Here is a 21,385-nt window from a genome sequence, read left to right as displayed (position 1 = left end):
CTGTTTGGAATCTCTTTTCTAATTCAATAATGGCTTTTAGCGTGACTATGCTTGCTACGGCCACACGTGTTTACAATGAATCGTATGTACATGCCACATATGTGCCATCATGGCACAAAAATATTAGATCCGAACCATCCATCAGGGGGATCCCATCATGTAGTTTCCCTGGCCTAAGAATCAGATCGATTTACTAATCTGATACATCACAATTTACTAAACAAATCTACTGCTGAAGAAACTCAACTGAAGTTTTCTAACCTGTCCACATGTATCTAACATCACGGCACACCTGATAAGCAAACAAATCTGACTTTTTGTTGCTAAGTGCTAACATCTCCAAGCAAGCAAACATATTGCACGTGTCTGCCATGGTGGCACGTGTGGTGGCATGTACATGATATCCATTGCACAGGTGTGGGCTCATCAAAATAGTTTTGTTTTTTCTTCTTCTTCTTCATTTACCTAATTTTAGTTAAAGTCAATGGTTGAGATTCCGCACGTGCAATGTTATCTGAAATGGACACAGTTCATTTTCAATGTGCACCGTCAAAAAGAAAAAGCCAATTTGGAGCTGTCCAGAGCAGAAAAAGCGGTCGGCCTTTACTGTCTATTTCAAGGCATCGAACGGTTGCTTTCTAGAACCTTTTGAAATAAAATTGCAAATCTACCCTTCTGTCTTTTTTACATTATTGCAGACTTGCATTGCCGTGATGTCAATAGCCAATAATAGAAAAGTTGAATACTCGGGCAATATATGCCTCTTTTTGATCTCATTATCACCACCTTTGAGACATGTGGTGTGGCCTCTTTTAGATCTCATTATCACCTCTGATACATGTGGTGTGGCTTTCTTGAGTCGTATATGCTTCTTTTTGATCTCGAACTTAAAAATGTTCGATTAAAATGGACAGCCATCGTGGATAAAATACATATATTAGGAATCTTACTCACTTTGTATACCTCCTTAGGTGCGCAACACACATCATTGACACGAAATCTAAATGGTCCATATGACACATCACTCCTTAAAACCTGCTTACATCAGCCTAATTCAAAACTCTAGTTGGCCATAACAAAAATAGAAACGAATCAACGGATGAAATTGTTTTTGTTTTCCATGCCCAACATAGTTTTGAATGAGCCCCACAAAGACCTAATAAGGGTAAGACAATCTGCATTGATTTAAACCATTTTATAATGGACCACACACCTGGAACCAAGCCACACCAGAAAAAATAAATAAATAAAAAATAAAATAAAATTATTTAATGAAATTATATGAAAGTCTAAAAATAGGATTGGCGCTACCGAGGACAAGTGGAATATTAAAACTCTTACCTGAGATCAACTGGGCAATACTAAAGCAATGGGACAAGGTAGACCCATTAAATATATAAGCCGGTCGGCTTATATTTTAAGGGTCGGCCTTAATTTTAATACGTTTGGTTTTAAAATTCTGGCTCAAGTATTAAATTGGTGTGGACAACCGCAGCATAATCAGGACTACTTAGACTGGGCCTATTTTTGACTCTGACCTATTTGGAACCCTCCAATTTTATAAGAGGATTTTTTACTGTAAAAGAAAATAGGAGTGGGTGGATTTGTGCCCGTCAGATCTGTTTCACTGCAGATTAGAGGTGGGCCAAAAGGAAATCTAATTGGACAATCCTAGTAAGTTGATTATGTGAATACTTACTTGGTGAATGTGGACCGTTGTTTGATATATTCTTTTACAATTGATGGCAAGTCGTTTATTGGACGGTTGGATTGTTCAGTTGGTGAGACTTTTGTCTAGTCTATGGCTGGTCGAGCTAGAGGAACGGTCCAGATCACTAGCCAAAATCTCAAGAGGCACCCATTTTTCATTCCATTTCTTTTTGCTTTTTCTTAATTTTTCTTTCTTCTGAACCGTCCATCTCTGATGGGCACAAGTGGATGACTGGCGCAGATCTCTTGCATATGAGTTGTACGATAAGTTACGTGACTTCACTCCTGGTCCACTGAAATGAAAATGAGAAATAAAAAAGGATGTAGATTGCCTGCAACACACGTCACAGGGATATCCCTCTGGCAGGAAGTGGACCAAGCTCTATGGGGCCTACCATGATGTATTTGTTTTATCCACGCCGTCCATCGATTTTTCCAGATCATTTTAGTAGGTGATGAAAAAATTGAATCAGATAAAAAGATCAAGTGGACCACACCATAGAAAACAGTGGGGATTGAATGCCCACCGTTGAAAACTTGCTAGGGCCCACCTTGATGTTTTAATTTCCATCAAACCTGTTCATAATGTGGCACAGACATGGATGAAAGGAAAAAAAAAAAAATAGTATTGATTAAAAACTTCTGTGGCCCACGAGAAGTTTTCAACGGTAGGCATTAAGTCCCTCTCTTTTCTGCCGTGTGTTCCACTTGAGTTTTGGATCTTTATCATTTCTTGTCTCATGCCCTAAAATAAGATATTAAGACGGATGAACTGAGTAGATAAAATACATACATCACGGTGGGCCCCATATAGCTTGGACCACGCCGTGCCACTGGGATGTCCCTGTGCCGGTTGCGGCAGGCAATCCGCTTCGGTCAACCGGCGGCTCTCTCCAGCTAATTCAAATTCCTACTATTAATTGGATGGTGTTCACATACACCTCAATGGATAGAAAGTGATGAGAATCTACCTTGGCACAGAATCTGACTCTTCCAGAATGTGGACCCCACCATGAAGGTCATCTGCACAGAAAATCAAGCTGATCCACTCGTCAGGTTGGCCGACTGTGTTCATCCGTCCATCACTGGATCAGGATTTTTTTTACCCCAAGTGATATTCACAGTGGGCCTGGATTTTAGACGCTTCTGTGTGTTACACGCGTGACATTCCCACACACTTATTCAAGGTGGATTTACTAATGCAACACGCTCAATAAAAGCTTACAAAAAGACACTCTGATCCATAGCCCAAGTGGTAGATGCCTCGATTTCAACACTGAGGTGTGTGTGTATATATATATATATATATATATATATATATATATATATATATATACACACACACACACCCTCGCCTACCTTGACAAGTTATTATGAAAAGGACAAACATGGCGTTATCAATGGCAAGAAAGATTCCAGTCACTGCCATCCCAGACAGACAAAAACCTCATAGATATTGGGAACCTTTCCTATTATTTTATTTATTTTTTATTTTTTTATTTTTATTTTTTGCCACAACCCAACATACTCACAGATGGGCACTGGATCACAGTTCAGCGTACTTTATTTTAATGTTTATCATTAAAAATTGTTATACATACATCACCTCATTTGGGGATTTTTTTATTTTTTATTTTTTATTTATTTTTATTTTTTGGCAGGGTGGGGGGCTGCTCCATCCACCATACAAATCAATAGATCAATGGTTTGGATTACCTTGTCCATCCACCACTTGGCATGATTGGAAGTCACCTCGACTCATTGAGGAAGACCGGACCCAAGTTTTTTTTTTTTTTTTATTACACCCACACACACCACATGAGTATTTGAACGTATGACTTCAGCATTGAAATATTGCATGTGGCTATTACTGAGCCATGATTAGTGTCTTAATTCATTCGAGTGGTTGAGTGCTAGAATTATGGTAAAAATAGGTTAAACCATTAACTTAATAAATCTTTTCGATGAGCTAGCCTACTTTGGATCGCTTATGATTATGAAAGAATCATATCCGTTAAAAGATATTAAGCATGTCACAAAGTGGGTACATAAATAAGAGGGAAGACATCACCCTTTCTTTTTTAAAATAACCCTTAAATCTAAAAGGGAAGTAATTTCTGAAAATAAGAAATAAATTTTTTTTTTTTATTATTATTGACGAAAAGTGTTGATTACAACACATTTGGTTTGTTTATATAAGCCAAAGAAGCCTAAATTCCTAATTTGATTCCAAATATGATTATTTTTCAAAATTATAAAAATTTTAAAAAATATATATAGTAAAAAATATTTAATCTTATCAAAACTCATAAACAATCCTTAGATGACTAAAATAGAAACTTTATATTGAGCTCTCCAAACATTTTTTAAAAAATTGAAACTTGCTAAATAGTAAATTTTAACTTCAAATCCTAATTTCACACTTAAAATAATTGAATTGTCCATAAACATGTAGAAGCCATAAAGTATAGAGGTCACGAAAAACTTTTCCATGATATATTATATATAGAAAATGATTAACCAGTCACAAAGTTATAGCTATTAAAAGCCATAATAGGCATTTATAAATTTTTTACCCATTGGAGTCCCTTCCGCTTAAATTTATGCAATCCTTGCCCTCAATTATAATGTAGTTAGTGTGTGGATGGAAAGGAAGAAATCACTATCTTCTTCTCACAATAGCTCTTGAATCCTTAAAGATGGAAAATCTTTAAAATAAGTAAGAAAATTAATATTTTTGAATGAAAGGTTGATAACAGTGTTTTTAATGTGTGTACATAAATAAGAGGATTCCCAAATTCTTAGTTTGACTTGAAATACGACAACTTTTCAAAATAATAAAAATTATTAAAAATGGCAAAAAAGATGTCTAATGCTACTAAAACTGGTAAACAACCTTTATATAGCCGAAAAAGACGATGAATTAGAATCGGATTCTTAAAATATATATATTTATTAAAAAATAAAAAAAAAATAAAAAAAATAACTTACTCAAAATAGTAAATTTTAACAAGTCCTAATTTAACCTCTAGAATGATTGAACTTTATTAAGCCATTTGGAAGCCAATCTTTATTTATTGGCAAAGACATATTCAGCAAAGGTGTAGAGCTTGTCCATAGATTTCTAATATAATAGTACATACACAAAATGGATAAACAATCATGGAGTTATTGTCATCCAAAGCTGTAATGCACGTCTAGGCCTTTTTACTCTGGTTTGAGCTCTTATAAACTCAATTTCCTTCAATTCTAGCCATCCATTAAGTTATCTATCACTCGTACTACATCACATTGAGTTACCCTTTACCGATACTACATCACAATGGATTAATATAGCGAACATACAAAATTACAAATAGAGAATGAGATTTGATAAAGTTTTTGTGCAGTGGCCCCTAAAGCACTAGAAGGTAAGGATTTATCCATGTGGCTAACTATATGTCCAAATGCAATTTGAAATGATATAATGCAACCATACACAATGAAGTTGCATGTATTTTTAGGTTACCAAATTTTGGGAACTCTCTTTCTATCGAGCTTCGTGGACATGAGGCATATTAGCTTCCAAAGCTCCCTGATGGCTAATCACAATGTCTAGTGTGATGTTTATATGCCATCCAACCCGTCTATCAAGTGATTCCTATCATATGAATGGAAAACACAAATATTAGCCTAATATAAAACTTTTGTAGCCACAATAAGGTTTTAGTAGAGGCTTTTAATCCTCACAATTTCCTTTAACATAGCTGATTTGAGTTTGGCAATTATTCAAGTCTCTAAATTCACGCGGTTGCCCACGTGATGGTAGGGTCAACTTGGAGTACCCAACTTTAATGTTAGGGCTCACCATAATGTTTATATGCCATCCAGCCCATTCATAAGGTAATTCCCATTGGGATGAATGGAAAATGTTAATATTAGCCTGATCAAAAACTTTTATGGGCCCCCATAAGGTTGTAGTGGTAAGCATTCAATCTCTATTGTTTCCTTTAGTGTCGCTCACTTGGAGTCTTGGCAACTATTAAACCTCCAAGTTCATGTGGTGGCTCACATGATGGTAGGATCAGCTTAGGGTGTCCAATTTTCATGTTATGGAAGACTTGGCAAGTTGAATGCCATACAAGTACACCTCAATGTATCAATCGAGGTTGTCCATCCAATGGGCATTGTCATGGATGGGAAGGGGATTAGGTGTGGCCCTGGCCTCACCCAATATGGTGTAGCCCTTACCATGGGGCCCACCTTGATATATTTATTGTATATCCACGCCATCCATCAGCAGTGATTGACCATTAAAACCTTTTTTTATGGGCGACAAAAGTTTTGGATTAAGTTGATATTTGTTTTCTCCCTTCATCTAGGTTTGTGTGACCTTATCAACAAATGAGAAATAAACATTACAATGTGTCGTATGTAGTTTTTAATGGTGGAACATTCAACCACCACTGTTTCTTATAGGATGGTCCACTTGAGATTTGGATCCACTTTATTTTTAGGCTCATGCCTTAAATGATCTAGCAAAATAGATGGACCGCTTGAATATACAATAAATAAATCAAGGTGGGGCCCACAATAAGGGCACACCACCTTTCTTTTAATGCACACACCCTCACACCTATACACACACCACATCTGGTACTTGAACCCATGACCTCAGTGTTAAAACTCTCATAAGTCTACCACTTAAAGCCATGTGAGTAATGTTGCGCAGCACGTCAACAACGCAATGAGCCTAGATCCAATCTCAGGCCTCACCCATAAACGATAAACAAGAAGAAATATAAACTAAAAACAGATCAAAGCAATCCAAACAAACCACAAGACAAGATATACGTAGAAAAACTCCAAACTAGGGTAAAAAAACCACGGATGCAAACTTCCACTATGAAGACAAACGAAGATTACAAGGTTACTAACCTCTCCCTTGGAAGAACATATAAAATTTCTTGCCCACACCTTAGAAATATTTTTCAATATTCACCTTAACCCTAGAATAGCCCTAGGGACCCCAATTTATAGTTTTGGCAACTTCCCTTTCGCACCCTTGCGAAAGGCGACACAGAAATCTGCAGTCCGCATCAGATTCGGAAATGAATCTGCGTAACTACGATCGGTCGAGTAGACTACACAACCGGTCGAGTGGACCCCACGACCGGTCGAGCACCTAGGACCCAAAAAATTGATGCTCGCTGGAGTTCGAGGGGTGCCAGTCCATGACCGATCGAACAGGCTCCACGACCGGTCGAGTAGGGATCACGATCGATCGTGCGCGGCCCCAGATGTGACTCCACTTCTAAACACTCTCCCACTTAGAGACACATCGCCATAAACCTTTGTCTTCTTCATCCGGAGTGCACCACCTCCCCGTCTTCAAGCCTGAAGACCAATCAAAGTTGAACAAAGCTTCAGCTTGTCTTGTGTGACCGCCTTGGTCAACATGTCTGCAGGATTCTCACTTGTATGAATCTTCTCCAGAGCAATCGATCCATCTTCCAGTAACGAACGTATGAAGTGATATCTGATGGCAATATTCTTGGTCCTTGAATGAAAGGCTGAACTCTTAGCCAAGTGTATTGCACTCTGATTGTCACTGTACAGCTTGCAATCTGTTTCCTTTTTACCTAACTCTTCCATGAAACCTTGCATCCATACCATCTCCTTGTATGCTTCTATAGCCGCAACATATTCTGCTTCTGTCGTACTGATAGATACTATGTTCTGTAACTGAGAGACCCAACTAACTGCAGCACTACCCAGAGTGAAGATATAACCTATAGTGCTTCTTCTGTTGTCGATGTCTCCTACCAAATCCGAATCATTGTAGCCTTGTAGCTTGATTTTCGATCCACCATAGCACAGCCCTACATCCTTAGTACCTACCAGGTATCTAAGGATCCACTTCACAGCTTCCCAATGTTCCTTCCCGGGGTTGTTTATGAACCTGCTAACAACTCCCACTGCTTGAGCAATGTCTGGCCTCGTGCTCACCATAGCATACATGAGACTCCCAATAGCTGACGCGTATGAGACTTTAGCCATATAGTCTCATTCCTCCTGTGTCTTTGCTCCTTGCTCCTTAGATAGCTTGAAGTGATTGGCTAATGGAGTGTTAACCGACTTAGCACCTCCCATATTGAATCGATCAAGTACCTTGGCTATGTACTCTACCTATGACAGAACTAATTTCTTATTTTTCCTGTCACGCTTTATCCTCATGCCTAGGATTTGTTTTGCAGCTCCTAAATCCTTCATGGCAAATTCTCTAGACAGTTGTCTTTTGAGATCTGAGATGTCCTTCATGCTTGAACCGACCATAAGCACATCATCACTTAGAGACACATCATCAAACTTCTTCAAGTAACAATAGTGGTCTGTATGACATCTCTTGAAACCGTTTCTCGACATGAAACTATCGAACTTCTTGTACCACTGCCTTAGGGCCTGCTTCAGGCCATCTAAAATCTTCGTAGTCTGCATGTCACGCCCCAAACTCGAAAAACGGGCTCACAAAATTTTCGATCGCCGAATCCAATGCCGACAGCCTCCGTAGTACCCCATTCTCGGCTCCCAGCGCCCATATTGTCACGCCCCAAACTCCGAAACCGGGCTCACAAAATTTCCGATCGCCGAATCTGGCGCCGACAGCCTCCGTAGAACCCCATTCTCGGCTCCCAGCGCCCATTTGCCAGGTTCCGATCCTGGGATGCCACAAGGAGGATTTTGTACATCAGTTTGATTCGTAATAAGCATAGCCAAAGGCATAACCCATAAACAACAACCAAAAACTCCATCACATTTCCACTATAATCAAAAACTTTACAAGTACAATGAGCATAAGGGAAATACAATGAAGATAGACCAAAACTCCAAAAGAAGATCAGCCACGCGTCCAAGCCTCAGCGCTGCTGCGATCCAACGTCACCTGCACGCAACGGTCGTGCATAAGCTTATAGAAAGCTTAGAAGGTGGTGAAAGTGTATGCTCAAGGTGATAATGTAGCTATGCAGTATCAGAGTAATGTGGAACATGCTGATGAATGCTAAGAATCCCATTAACCGTGCCCAGGCCATGCGGTGCAAGGAATGATGTCGGCCATACCAAGGCCATGCAAGGCGAAATGCAAGTCAAGCATACAAATCCTCATCTAAGTCCACATGTCAATACGGCTCAAATCTGGAATATCACCGGGGTCTAGTACACTCCAAGCCAGATTGCCGCCCCATCGCGCGCAATAAGGTGAGTGGAAAAGACCTCACTATCCGCCTGCCAATATCGGGCTCGGCTCGTCAATAGCGGACCCATTCCTCGAGCTGGTCAGACTCAGCCTAGCATTGCCCCCTACCCTCGGGCGGGTAAGGCCACACCCCCTTCCAACGGACCACGACACAGTGGAAAGCGCAACCGTCTGGTAATCGGCACCCAGCGCTCATGCACCCACTCGGTCTAGACGTTGGAGCAACCTCCTGGTATCATAAGGGTTTAGGGACTTTCACCCAGGGATATCTATCGCACCCCATGTAGAACAAGATTTTCGGTATCCAATCTGTCAACCATGATATGCATGTGGAGGCTACGACCCTGATGTCGCTAGGGCATATAGTAACCATGTCACACAATGCAAAATGCATGAATCACACTATCCAGTCATGCAGCAATCCTGCACATATCGTGCGCTCATGTGGGGCATCACCCCTATCCGGGAGCCCTTAAACAATATGCCCGAAGGCATATGCTATGATCAATCATTTCTCATATCAAGCATACGTATGATGCATATGATCATGAATCATGGAATTAAATATGTTATATGGGGTGGATGATGTTCATAATGAAGATGGGCCTAGACGGCCTACACATAACACGCACGAGCCTAACAATGGGCCTTAGGGAATGTCATAATGCGGACATTTAACCACACTATACTTGCAATGTGGACGTCAAACCACCATTGCTCCCAAGGCATAGCCCTGACGTAAACATCATTACATAAATCATGTTGGGATCGTACATTGCAATGGACCTTAGGCACGTCCCATTGGGCCTTAAATACGTCAAATGGGCCATATCATATGGGCCTTGTATTCATCAAGTGGGCCACATCATTGGACCGCACCAATGGGCCTTATGTGCATTGCAATGGACTATAAACTGTGGGCTTTAGAATGTATCAAATGGGCCTAATCTTATGGGCCTTATGTGTATCAAATGGGCCACACCAATGGGCCCCAAATGCACATCAAATGGGCCTCAACTCATAGGCCCCAATATGTCTTAATGGGCCTTAAACCATGGGCCCATAATACATCAAATGGGCCTCGACCCATGGGCCTTGCATATACATCAAAGTGGGCCTCAATCATGGGCCATAAGTAATTGAAATGGGCCTCCCACCATCAATTGTATATATAATATAATATATATACATATATATATATATATATATGTAACATATAATATTATATATAATATAATATTGTATATATACATATAACATATAACATTATATATAATATAATATTATATATATATATATATACATACCAACACACACGCACCCACACACACGCACACGAGCACCCACCCACACAGTGGGCTCCACGTTCAGTGGGCTCCACATCCACTGTCCAGGGGACGGTGAAACACATACATCATTGTGGACTCTATGTGGGGCCCACCATAATGTTTATATTCCATCCAAACCACTGGTAAGGTCAAGCAGACTTAGATGAAGGGGGACAAAAATTTTCACCCTGATCCAAAACTTCTGTGGACCCAAAAAGGGTTTCAAAGGTAAATGTTCAATTCCACTGTTTCACACGATGTGGGCCACCTGAGTCTTGGAGCAGGCTGATTTTTGAGATGGGCCCACTTCAGAGAGTGGGCCACCTGATGAACGGATTAGATGACATATAAACATCAACGTGGGGCCCACGGCTGCAGCCGTGGGTGGCTGTACGCCCGCCCGGTGAGCGCAGGCAGCGCCTGCTGCGGCTCTGACACAGCAGCTGCTGCTGCTGTGTTCATTTTATTTTATTTTTTGATTTTTGAAAATCCACAGATTTTACAGGTGGGGTCCACATCCAGTGAATCCACACCGTCCAGTGTCCTTCTATGGCTCACTACGAGCAAAACAAGTCCAATATTGGACATATTCCAGTGTACAACCCATCAGGGGAGGTTTCAATGGTGAAAACCACCTTTTGGTATGGCATGGCCCGTCCGAAGGTCTGATTGATCACATCTTTTGGCTCAACGCCTAAAACAAACTTAGGAAAGGAATGGACGGCATGGATTTAATATATACATCAAAGTGGGACCCATATGAGTGGACCATTCCAAGCTTGGGAAAAAGCTCATTTGTGTTTCTTTTCCAGCAAACGTCCAGCGTCCCTGGACGCTGGACTTGGCACAAATGTTGGAGGTGGGCCCTGCTTAGGTGGGCCACCAAGTCATAGGTACTACACATATAAGATGGGCCCCACTTATAAATGGTTTGGATAGTATACCTACCTCATGGTGGGGTCCATTCAAGTGGGCCACACAAACTCATTATCATTACAAAAAAATAAATAAATAAAAGAAAATAAAATAAAAGAGAGAGGGATAGAGAGATAGAGGGTGAGATCCGCGTGATGGAGGGGCCCCGGCACTATGGGCCCTCCCTTGCACTAAATCATACATCAAGTGGGTCTCATTACATGTGGGCCCATTAAAGTTAGATCCAACGGTGGAAATCCCTTCTCCACTAAATTAGATGGTCTAGATGACCCTAAATATGCAAGAAAGTAAACATCATGATGGGGTCCATGGAGAATGGCCCCATCATGGAATGATCATGATGATCCAAGTGGGCCATCGGCCACATCTTAGGGTCCAAAGTGAGATCCAAACCATTGATCGGTTGGCCTCACTTGGTCCATCTTAAAAATATGAAAATCTACCCTATCAAGGCACCCACCACTTGATCTTCTTGCTCCCTTGGCTTCCTTAGCTCCTTGTGCTACTCTTTGATGGAGGAAGATGAAAAATGGATGGTTGAGATGAGAGATGAAGGGGTAGGAAAGGTGGGCCACACAAGTAGCTTGGGAGAAATGGGAGAGGGTCTCATACGTATGGGTTTGTTGCTTTGAAAAAAAAAATGAAGGAATGAAAAAAAAAATAAAGGAGAGAGGGAGAGATAAGAGAGAGGGAGAGTAGCTTAGGTAGGTAATAATGACTTGTAAAAGAGGGTGGCTAGCATTAAATGCTTGTAAGAAAGGATAGGGGTAGGTAGGGTGGCTATAGCTAGGGTAGGGTGGCTATAGCTAGGGTAGGGTGATGTCATCGTTCTCATAATTTCCTAGAGATTAGTGCCACATGGAATAGGTGGGCCCCGCAATACGCGGTCCACGGCCATTATAATGCATAGTCCCCAACTTATGATCTAAGCGTCGGTTTGACGCACAAGACGCGGCGTTGGAACCGCAACGACGGAGCGGTCGCTATGATACAACTTTCAGATCAAGCCATCATTGGTGCGCGGAACCTGGCCTAGGATCGTGTGCAAACACCCGATATGGTACGAAGGTTGACGAAATTTGACCGAAAGGACCGCGGAAGCCAACGGAACAGTAAGGATTAGGACACGGGTCTTACACATATGCCAGATTCCAATCCTAGGATCCTACAAGGAGGATGTTCAGTATGATTTTTTTTTGTAATGGAGCATAACCACAAGCATAACCAAGTCACGAAACAACATCATCATCACATATTTACTAATATAATCATTTGAATACAATGCTGAACGGAAAATACATATATCGAAATCAAAACTCCAGAGGACAGCTACATATTCCAAGCTCAATGTTGCTGCAACCTAACGCCACCTGCACGCATCTATCGTGCATAAGCTTACAAAAGCTTAGAGGGTGGTGAAAGTGTGTGCACAAGATAAGTGCCAAGTATACCATAAAGCCTATAAATCATACATCATCAGAATAAGCAGAAATACTGACAAGATCATGAATCATACAATATCAGAGTAATGTGGAAATATGTGGTAAGTCCATGATGCTATCAGTTGTACCAAAGCTATGTGATGCAAGGCATGAATACTATCGGCCATACCAAGGCCATGCAATGTGAAACATAAAAAGACAATAACAGATGTTGAGGATGCAATGCAATATGCAAGTCCTGACGAGCCATAAATACCATCAACCTCATCTAGGCTATCTAAGTGCAAAAACATAGTAACCAAAAATGTTAAGTACTGCAGATGTAATGTAATATGTAGTGCGAATGAAATGACCATGCTGGAATGTGAAGTCGGGATGATAGTACGTAGTATCGCTGGCTACGGGGTCCACCACAGGGGACTTCTATCCAAACCAATCTCATACCTAAATTTGGATAATCCGACTCAATGTGGTGATCTCAGGTTAGTCGCGCGCCCAACCGAAATCCTGGCCATGCGAAGGTGTACGTGACAAATAGTTACGCACCACCAACCTGAGTAGATAGTGAATGAATGAATGAATATGCAATTCCTGCTCAATAAGTCCACATATCAGTGCGGTTGCTCTCTGGAGAAATCACCAGGGTCTATTACACTCCACTCAGACAGCCTCCTCCCTAGTTGCACAGCCCACTGAGTGGAAGAGACCTGACTATTCGCCTGTCAATATCGGACCCGGCTCGTCGATAGTGGACCCATTTACGAGCTGATCATACTTAGCCTAGCTTATAGCCCCCTCACTCAGGCGGATAAGGCCACACCCTCTTCCAACCAACCACGACACAATGGGAGACACGACCTCATGGTATAGGCACCGGCGCTCATATTCCACTCGGTCTAGATGTTGGAGTATCTCCTGGTACTATGGAGGTTCTGGGATTTTCACCCAAGAACATCCTACGTGCCCACAATACTAGAACCAAGCATTTTCGGTGTCTCATCTGGCCATCCACGGTGTGTCCCTGATGTCGCTAGGGCGTACAATGATCAAGTCACATATACGTAAGATGCATGAGTCACACTATCCAGTCATGCAGTGATCCTGCGCATACGGCGCGATAATGTGGGCAGTCTCATAAGGAGTCCCGTAAATAGTCTGCCCAATGGCGTATGCTATGATAAAACATTCCTTATATCAAGCATACATATGATGCGTATGGGCATGAATCATGGAGTTATACTAAGCATTTCATATGGTGATGAACTATCCTCACAACGAAGATGGGCCTTGATGGCCTACACACAACAAGTATGGGCCAATTAATGGGCCCTAGGGAGAGTTATAATGCGGACATTTAACCAACATTATTCTTACAATGTGGACATCAAACTAATATTGCTCTCAAGGCATGGCCCGCCATAAATGTCATTGCATAACCCATGGTGGAATCACACATTGCAATGGACTTATATACATTTCTTGGGCCTCGACCCATGGGCCTTCAATACATCAATTGGGCCTCAACCCATGGGCCCTAAATACATCACAATGGGCCTCAACCCATGGGCCCTAATACATCACAATGGGCCTCATAACATGGGCCTTACATTCACATCGAGGTAGGCCTCATACACATCAGGTGGGCCTCAACAACGGGCCATAAATATGACAAGATGGGCCTCCGTAGATGGCCACAAATAAACCAAAATGGGCCTCATACATATACCAAGGTGGGCCTCACAGATGGGCCATAAACATATCAAGATGTATATATAACAGATATATTATGTATAAATGAATCATATCAAAAGATCCACTGGACCGCATTCCAAATAATGGTAGTGACAATGATTTCCACCGTTAAAAATCCTACAGGGGCCCATTGTTATGTATTTTTGGGATCCAACCTATTTATAAGTTAACATGGAGGTAGATGAAGTGAAGGCAACACATCATCTTGATCGGAACTGCCATGTCCCTTAGGAAGTTTTAAACAGTGAATGTCACTATTGATCAGGGTCAAATATTGCATATCAGACCCCAGTAATTGCCTAAATTGACGTACATAATGAGGCTTAATGGAGTGTTTTACTCGTGTTTTTATTACAGGATGAAATCAGGAGTGTGTATTGAAAATTGATGTTAAAGGCATGGATTTTATGATCCAAAGTCTCCAGAGCATGGGATGGACTCCAGAAAACCAATAGTGAAGATTTTATACGCCTGGGATCTGAGGAAAGCACGATAAAGAGGCTTGAAAAGGGTTCAGAATGCAAGATCACATGTTTCCCGCCATCCGATCAACTCGAAATTTCATACACGTGATAGGGACCATAAATTAACCGTACATATTAAATTTCAGCCATTGACGATCTCGGGAAGTGGTCTAACGGCCAGATCAGCCCCTTAATTCATTAAGTGGGGCCCGCTGGATATCTGGATATACATCAATTTTGGTCCTGATGGTGGAAATAATATGAGAAAAAGGATGGACGGTGCAGATTTCTCAAAAACATTACAGTGGGCCCTGTGTATGCAGAGTGTGCATCGTGCACACTTGCACCGGCTGCGCACCACACCGCTGGGATGGTCAGCGAGAGCGCTGACCCGTCTCTCTCTCTCGCCGCTGCAGCGTCCGGGGAACCCGACCCACAGTCGTCGGTTGTGGGGCCCACCTAGTGTCCAAATGGACAATCCAAACCGTCCATCCACTTCCTGGGGAGGCCATTAGTATTGCCTAGGTGGCGAAAACTTCAAATGATAGCATAGATCGGTTTTAACCGTACAAACGCAGGATGGACGGCAAGACAGAAAGCCACGTGGGCAGTACCGAATCCACCCCAAAACCAGTCAATTCCTACTGATTTTTCGAGCTGAAACCAATGGACGGCGTGGATTCCTGTGAAAAGTCCAATAATGGACCCAACCATCATCGCAGCGTCGGTTTGGCATCCGCGAAACGCACGGACGCTGCCAGTTTTTGCGGAAATTAGTGGGCCCCACTCGTCAACTTTCCGGAAGATCTGATCCGTCCATCGTGTAGAGGGCTTCGAGAGCTTCAAAACCATGTTGATATTCCTCGCCCATGCGTACACACGTGTGCGGTACAGAGGCCAAAAGTAGACTGCCCCGGGACGTTCAAAACTGAGTTTTTTTGAGATTTCTTCTGTGGGCCGCGCTAATGGACCTTCAAAACCACCCATTCTTGACTGAAATTTCGTTCTGAATCCAATGGACGGGGTGGATTTTCCAGAAAATACCTCTGTGGGGCCCACCGATCACGGTTGCGAAAATTTATACTCCGAGTCCTTCTATGACTCTGCCACCGACCCCAGCCATCCAACAGCTATAAAAGGGGAGTTTTGGACGTGGGAAAGGCATTCAGAACCAGGGGATTCCAGATCTGGAGCAAGGGAGAGAAGAAAGAGAAGAAAGAGAAGAAAGAAGAGAGAGAGAGATTGTTTGGTTTGACGTTTCTTTTATGAATTTTATTTAATATTTTTTATGGATTTTATGGGTCACTAATCTCTCAGCTAGGGCTGAGATGAAGCCCCTAATTTGATTAGCTCTTGTATTGGTTGATTTACTTTGAATTTCAATTAATTTGTTTCTTTCTTTAAGTGGGCTTTATAGGTTTAAATTCTATACTTCTCCATCTATGAACTTGATTAAAGTATATATATGGATGTTGTTTGGATGCTTATTATAGGTGCTTGTGTCTGATCAAGAACAAGTTTCCTATAGAGGAAGAAACAGGGTGCTTTAATGAATGTACATTCCATGTACCCGACCAAGGATATGGGATATGTCATTCATGGCATTGCTTAAAGGAATTAGACAGTTTGTATGCCCGATTAAGGACACAGATTGTGCTTTCTCTGTATAAGTGGTATCAATCTAGATCAAGGTGAATCAACAGACAAAACAAGGGTTAGGATAATTAATTGTTTTTCATAAAATTGTGCTTAGTAATTCATTCCATTATTTGTTGGATTAGTTAAGGAGAATCATAGATTTGAATTGTGACGACCAGTCCTCGTGGGAACGATCTCGTAATACGTACCGCATCTGCATCTGATTCGTATACTTGCGAGTTTAAAAATCATTTAAATCGTGTTGGTTTAAAGAAAACATCAAGTTTTTGGCGCCGTTGCCGGGGACTGTTTCGGTCCAATTGGATTTAAGATTCTCTCTTATCATAATTCAGGTTTTTTACTACCTTTAGGTTAAATTTTTTTAGAAACTAACCTATTTCCTGTTTTGTAGGGACCTGACATACACTACTAATTTGGTAATCTCTTTCCAAATTTTCTATTTTTTTTTCTTTCTAATTTCTATTTTTAGAATTAAGGTTTTATTTTTTAGAAGTTTCTATTTCTAGGCTATTTTATTTTATTTTTAGAAATTTCCTATTTTCTAATTCTAGATTCTGATTCTTCTTTCAAGTAACTTTCTATTTTCTAGTTTTAGAAATTTTTCCCTTTTTAGAAACTAACTTAGTTTTTTTTATTTCTAAAATTACAAACTTTCTTTTTTAGAAATTAACCGTTGCTTAGGATTTTTTTTCTAGCATTATTTTAGGAATTTAATTTATTTTTATTTTCTTTTTGTTTACAGGAATTGAGGAAGGAAGCTGCTAAATAACATTGTCTTCAAAAGGAGGAGCTCCCTATTCTTCATACATCAATCATCTCCTTTTCCGGGTTCTTTCTTCCCATTGTTATTTACATAGTTTTAACTTGTTTTAGAATCTCTTAGTTTCTAGGTCTAGTTTTATTTCTCTTAGGTTGCTTCTTAGTTTAGTTTTCTTTCTTACATTGCAATAACATAGTTTATGCTAGGACGTCTCTGAATATAGAACTAGCACCGTTTGATCCTGAGATTGAAAGAACAATTCGTGAAAGATTGAGAAATAATCCTGTTGAAATGGCGAATGAGACTGAAGTTAAAGCTCTCAAAGATTATTCAGCTCCTGTCCAATTTAATGCGCCTTCATGCATAGTGTTGCCAACCACTACGGCAGCACACTTTGAACTTAAACCTGGAGTCATACAATTGTTGCCATCCTTTTATGGATTGGACAAGGAGGACCCATATCATCATGTGAAAGAATTCTTAAACATTTGCTCCACCTTTAAGTTCCAAAACTTCTCAGACGATTCGATCCGCCTACGCCTGTTTCCTTTTTCTTTGAAGGATAAGGCGAAAGCATGGTTGAATTCTCTAGAAGTTGGATCTATCACTACATGGGACCAACTGTCTAAGAAGTTCTTAAATAAGTTCTTCCCCGTTCACAAAACCAATGCCCTCCGTAGAGAAATTACTAACTTCACACAAAAAGAGGGTGAGCACTTTCATGAATGTTGGGAAAGATGGAAGGACTTGCTTCTTAAATGTCCTCACCATGGTTTTGAGAAGTGGCAACAAGTTCAATACTTCTATGATGGTCTGACACCACAGAACCGTCGCATGGTTGATGCCACCAGTGGAGGGTCATTCATGACCAAAAGTGATGTCGAAGCGTGGAACTTCTTTGAAACCTTGTGCGAAAATTCCCAGCAATGGGATTATTCAAATAGAGGTGACAGAAGTCCCCAACCACAAAAGAGAGGTGGTATATATGAGATAGGAGTCATACCAGAGCTGAGCGCCAAGCTTGATAACCTGACGAAGAAAGTTGATGCTCTGGTATTAAATAATGGACCACCACAAACAGCTCAAGTCGAGGCATATGCCACATGTTCTAGTCCTGCCCATCCTATGCAGTCTTGTCCATCTGGTGCAGCATTCCCAGAACTTCTCTCTGAACAAGTTCATGCTATGAACACTTTTCAAAAATCTGGGAATGATCCTTACTCGAACACATACAACCCAGGGTGGGCTAGACATCCAAATTTCTCTTGGGCAAAAGGACCACAACAAGGAGGATCATCTGGAAATCCTCCCATGCAACCGCACCTCCAAGTTGGCAGTCAACAACCTCAACAGTTTCCACAATATCAACAACTGCCTACACAATCAAGGAAACCATCTCTTGAGGATACACTCCATCTTTTCATGCAGAGTTCTCTCCAATTCCAAAAAGACACCCAACAAACCTTACTGGCCAACCAGCAAAGCTTACATGCAAATGCACAATCCATTGCCAAGCTGGAAGTACAAATGGGTCAACTAGCTGCCTCATTGAGTGAGAGAGAGAAGGGCAAGTTCCCTAGCCAACCTGAGGCTAATCCAAAGGGACAGTATGAGATTGGCTCTAATTCCAACCAAGGGCAATATCATGAACAGGCCAAATCGATCACTACCCTTAGGTCAGGCAAGCAGATTGATAACAGAATAGAGATGCCTGGGGATGACTCAAATTCTAAAACAGAAGATCAAGATGAAGCAGAGAGTCATACGAATGCATCCAAAGTCCAAAAGCTCTCTGACTCTCCAAGAGCCACTAACGTGCCACCTTATGTGCCCAAAGCACCCTTTCCTCAACGTCTGGCACCAATAAAGAAAAGAAATAACTTTGATGAAATCTTGGATGTGTTTCAAAAAGTGCAAGTCAACATCCCGTTGCTTGACGCTATCAAGCAAGTCCCTGCTTACGCTAAGTTTCTTAAAAATTTATGCACTCAAAAGCGTAAGCAGAATGTTCATAAGAAAGTCTTCCTTGCAGAGCAGCTCAGCTCCATGATTCAACATAACACCCCTCCTAAATTTAGGGATCCAGGAGCTCCCACCATTTCTTGCGGCATAGGAGATCATAAGATCGGGAAGGCATTACTTGATTTAGGGGCGAGTGTCAATTTGTTACCATATTCGGTTTATGAGCAGCTAGGACTTGGTGAGTTGAAACCGACTAAGGTAACATTACAACTAGCTGATAGATCTGTCAAGGTGCCCCGGGGTGTTATTGAAGATGTGTTAATCCAGGTTGATAAATTTTATTTTTCAGTGGATTTCATAGTTATAGATACTCAGCCTGTCCAGAATCTTCATAGTCAGATCCCAGTCATTTTGGGTCGTCCATTTTTGGCCACATCTAATGCTATTATCAATTGCAGGAATGGAGTTATGAAATTGTCCTTTGGTAACATGAATATTAAACTCAATGTTTTTAATGAAGGACAACAACCTTCAGATTTGGATGACATATTTGAAGTGGACATGATCGAGAGCCTTGTGCAGGACTCCTTCCGTACATCTTTTGAAGATCCTCTGGAGACCTGCTTAGCACAATCGGGCATGGATTTTGACATTGATAGTCCCATCCATGAAGTCAATGCATTGCTCGACTCTACTCTTATATTGGAGACTGAAAAATGGAGAGCGAAAGTGGAACCTCTTCATCCCTCTGAGACTCTTCCTGACAGCACAGTTTGTAACTCTGAGAAGACAAAGGCGAGCAGGCTGCTTAATGTTCTTAGAGCATATAAGGCAGCAATTGAACGGAAGATAGAAAAAATCCAGGGAGTATGTCCCACTGTATGGATGGATCATGCTGTGGTAATATCGCATAACATGCAAAGGAAGCGTGATCCTAACATAGAAGAAGTCGTTCGAGCAGAAGTCCTTAAATTATTTGACGACAGTGTCAGTTGCCTTATTTCAGATAGCACAGTTCATGGGAACTCACATCACTTGTCTGGGATTGGTTAATGAAAGTGTTGAGGTAATTTCTTTGGCGGACCCTGGTTGTAAAGATTATTTCATTCATTGTCCGTTCTTGTCTGGCTGAAGACGTTAAACTTAGCGCTCATGGGAGGCAACCCAGCCTTTTACTTTATTGTATTGCTTTTTTATTTCATTCATTTTCATTTTTCTTAGTTAGTTACTTCAATGTTTGTGGGTAACATTACTGCAAACCCTCACGAGACTACAACTCGTCCACTAGGGGTAACCTAGGGGTTTAAAGGCTTGTTGCATGCGCTAAATGCAATCGAGAGCACCTGCGAAAGTGGTATAGGTAGGATCTTCTTTTGTTTTTCTTTTTGTTATTTTTGCTTATGTTGATTTCTCTCTTGTGCTAACTCGCTTTTACGTTGAAATTTTTCACAAATTTTGAGAAAGCTTCTTGATTCTCCATCCAAGTATTATCTTTTCATCACTCCTCTTTTATTCTCGTTGTCCCATGTGCATTGCTTGTTTATTTCTTTTACATTGAGGACAATGTAGATTTTAGGTTGGGGGTGGGCGATTAGGGTACCTAATCAGTATTTTCTTGGTCTTGAGCAAAAATTTGTGGAAATTTTAAAATTTTTTTTTGAAATTTCTATTGAATTCAAAGTGATTTTGAAGGATAGTGTGATTTTAACATTATAACATTTGTGATGTTGTTAACTTATGACTCTTGGATTCGGCCATCTGCATGATTTCACAGTCAATTTTGAATTGTTAACCCATGATTAGAAGTTGTAAAACATTGATTGAGCCATGATTTCACATATCACATCTCGCTTACACATTAGGTTTTGGTTCGATAACTGAATGATTAACTTGGTAAAAAGAAGAATTAAAAGGCTAACTCTTCACCATAGGTTTGCTCCCTATAGGTGTAGATTTGATTTTCCATAGTTGACATATAAATAAAAAAAAAATGAATGAAAAGTATGGCGATGAGTTTTCACCATAGGTTTGCTCCCTATAGATGAGGATTTGATTCCCTTCCTTGGCGTACTGTTCATAAAGAAAATCAAAAATATGAAGGCTGAAAGGTTAAGCTACAATGCTAGTGTTGGTTGTCA

The 21,385-nt window shown here is 40.9% G+C and overlaps 1 non-coding gene across 1 annotated transcript; it reads right to left on the bottom strand.

Annotated features, from left to right (window-relative positions):
* Positions 1–17,954: 17,954 nt before the first annotated feature.
* LOC131235941 (small nucleolar RNA R71) lies at positions 17,955–18,061 on the bottom strand. The gene has a single exon (XR_009166452.1). It is a non-coding gene; the product is annotated as a small nucleolar RNA R71 (small nucleolar RNA).
* Positions 18,062–21,385: the final 3,324 nt, after the last annotated feature.

Source organism: Magnolia sinica, chromosome 19, assembly GCF_029962835.1.
Source record: "Magnolia sinica isolate HGM2019 chromosome 19, MsV1, whole genome shotgun sequence".
Lineage (NCBI taxonomy): Eukaryota > Viridiplantae > Streptophyta > Magnoliopsida > Magnoliales > Magnoliaceae > Magnolia > Magnolia sinica.
Note: the sequence above shows the minus strand (reverse complement) of the source record. Positions and strands in the feature narration are given on the sequence as shown.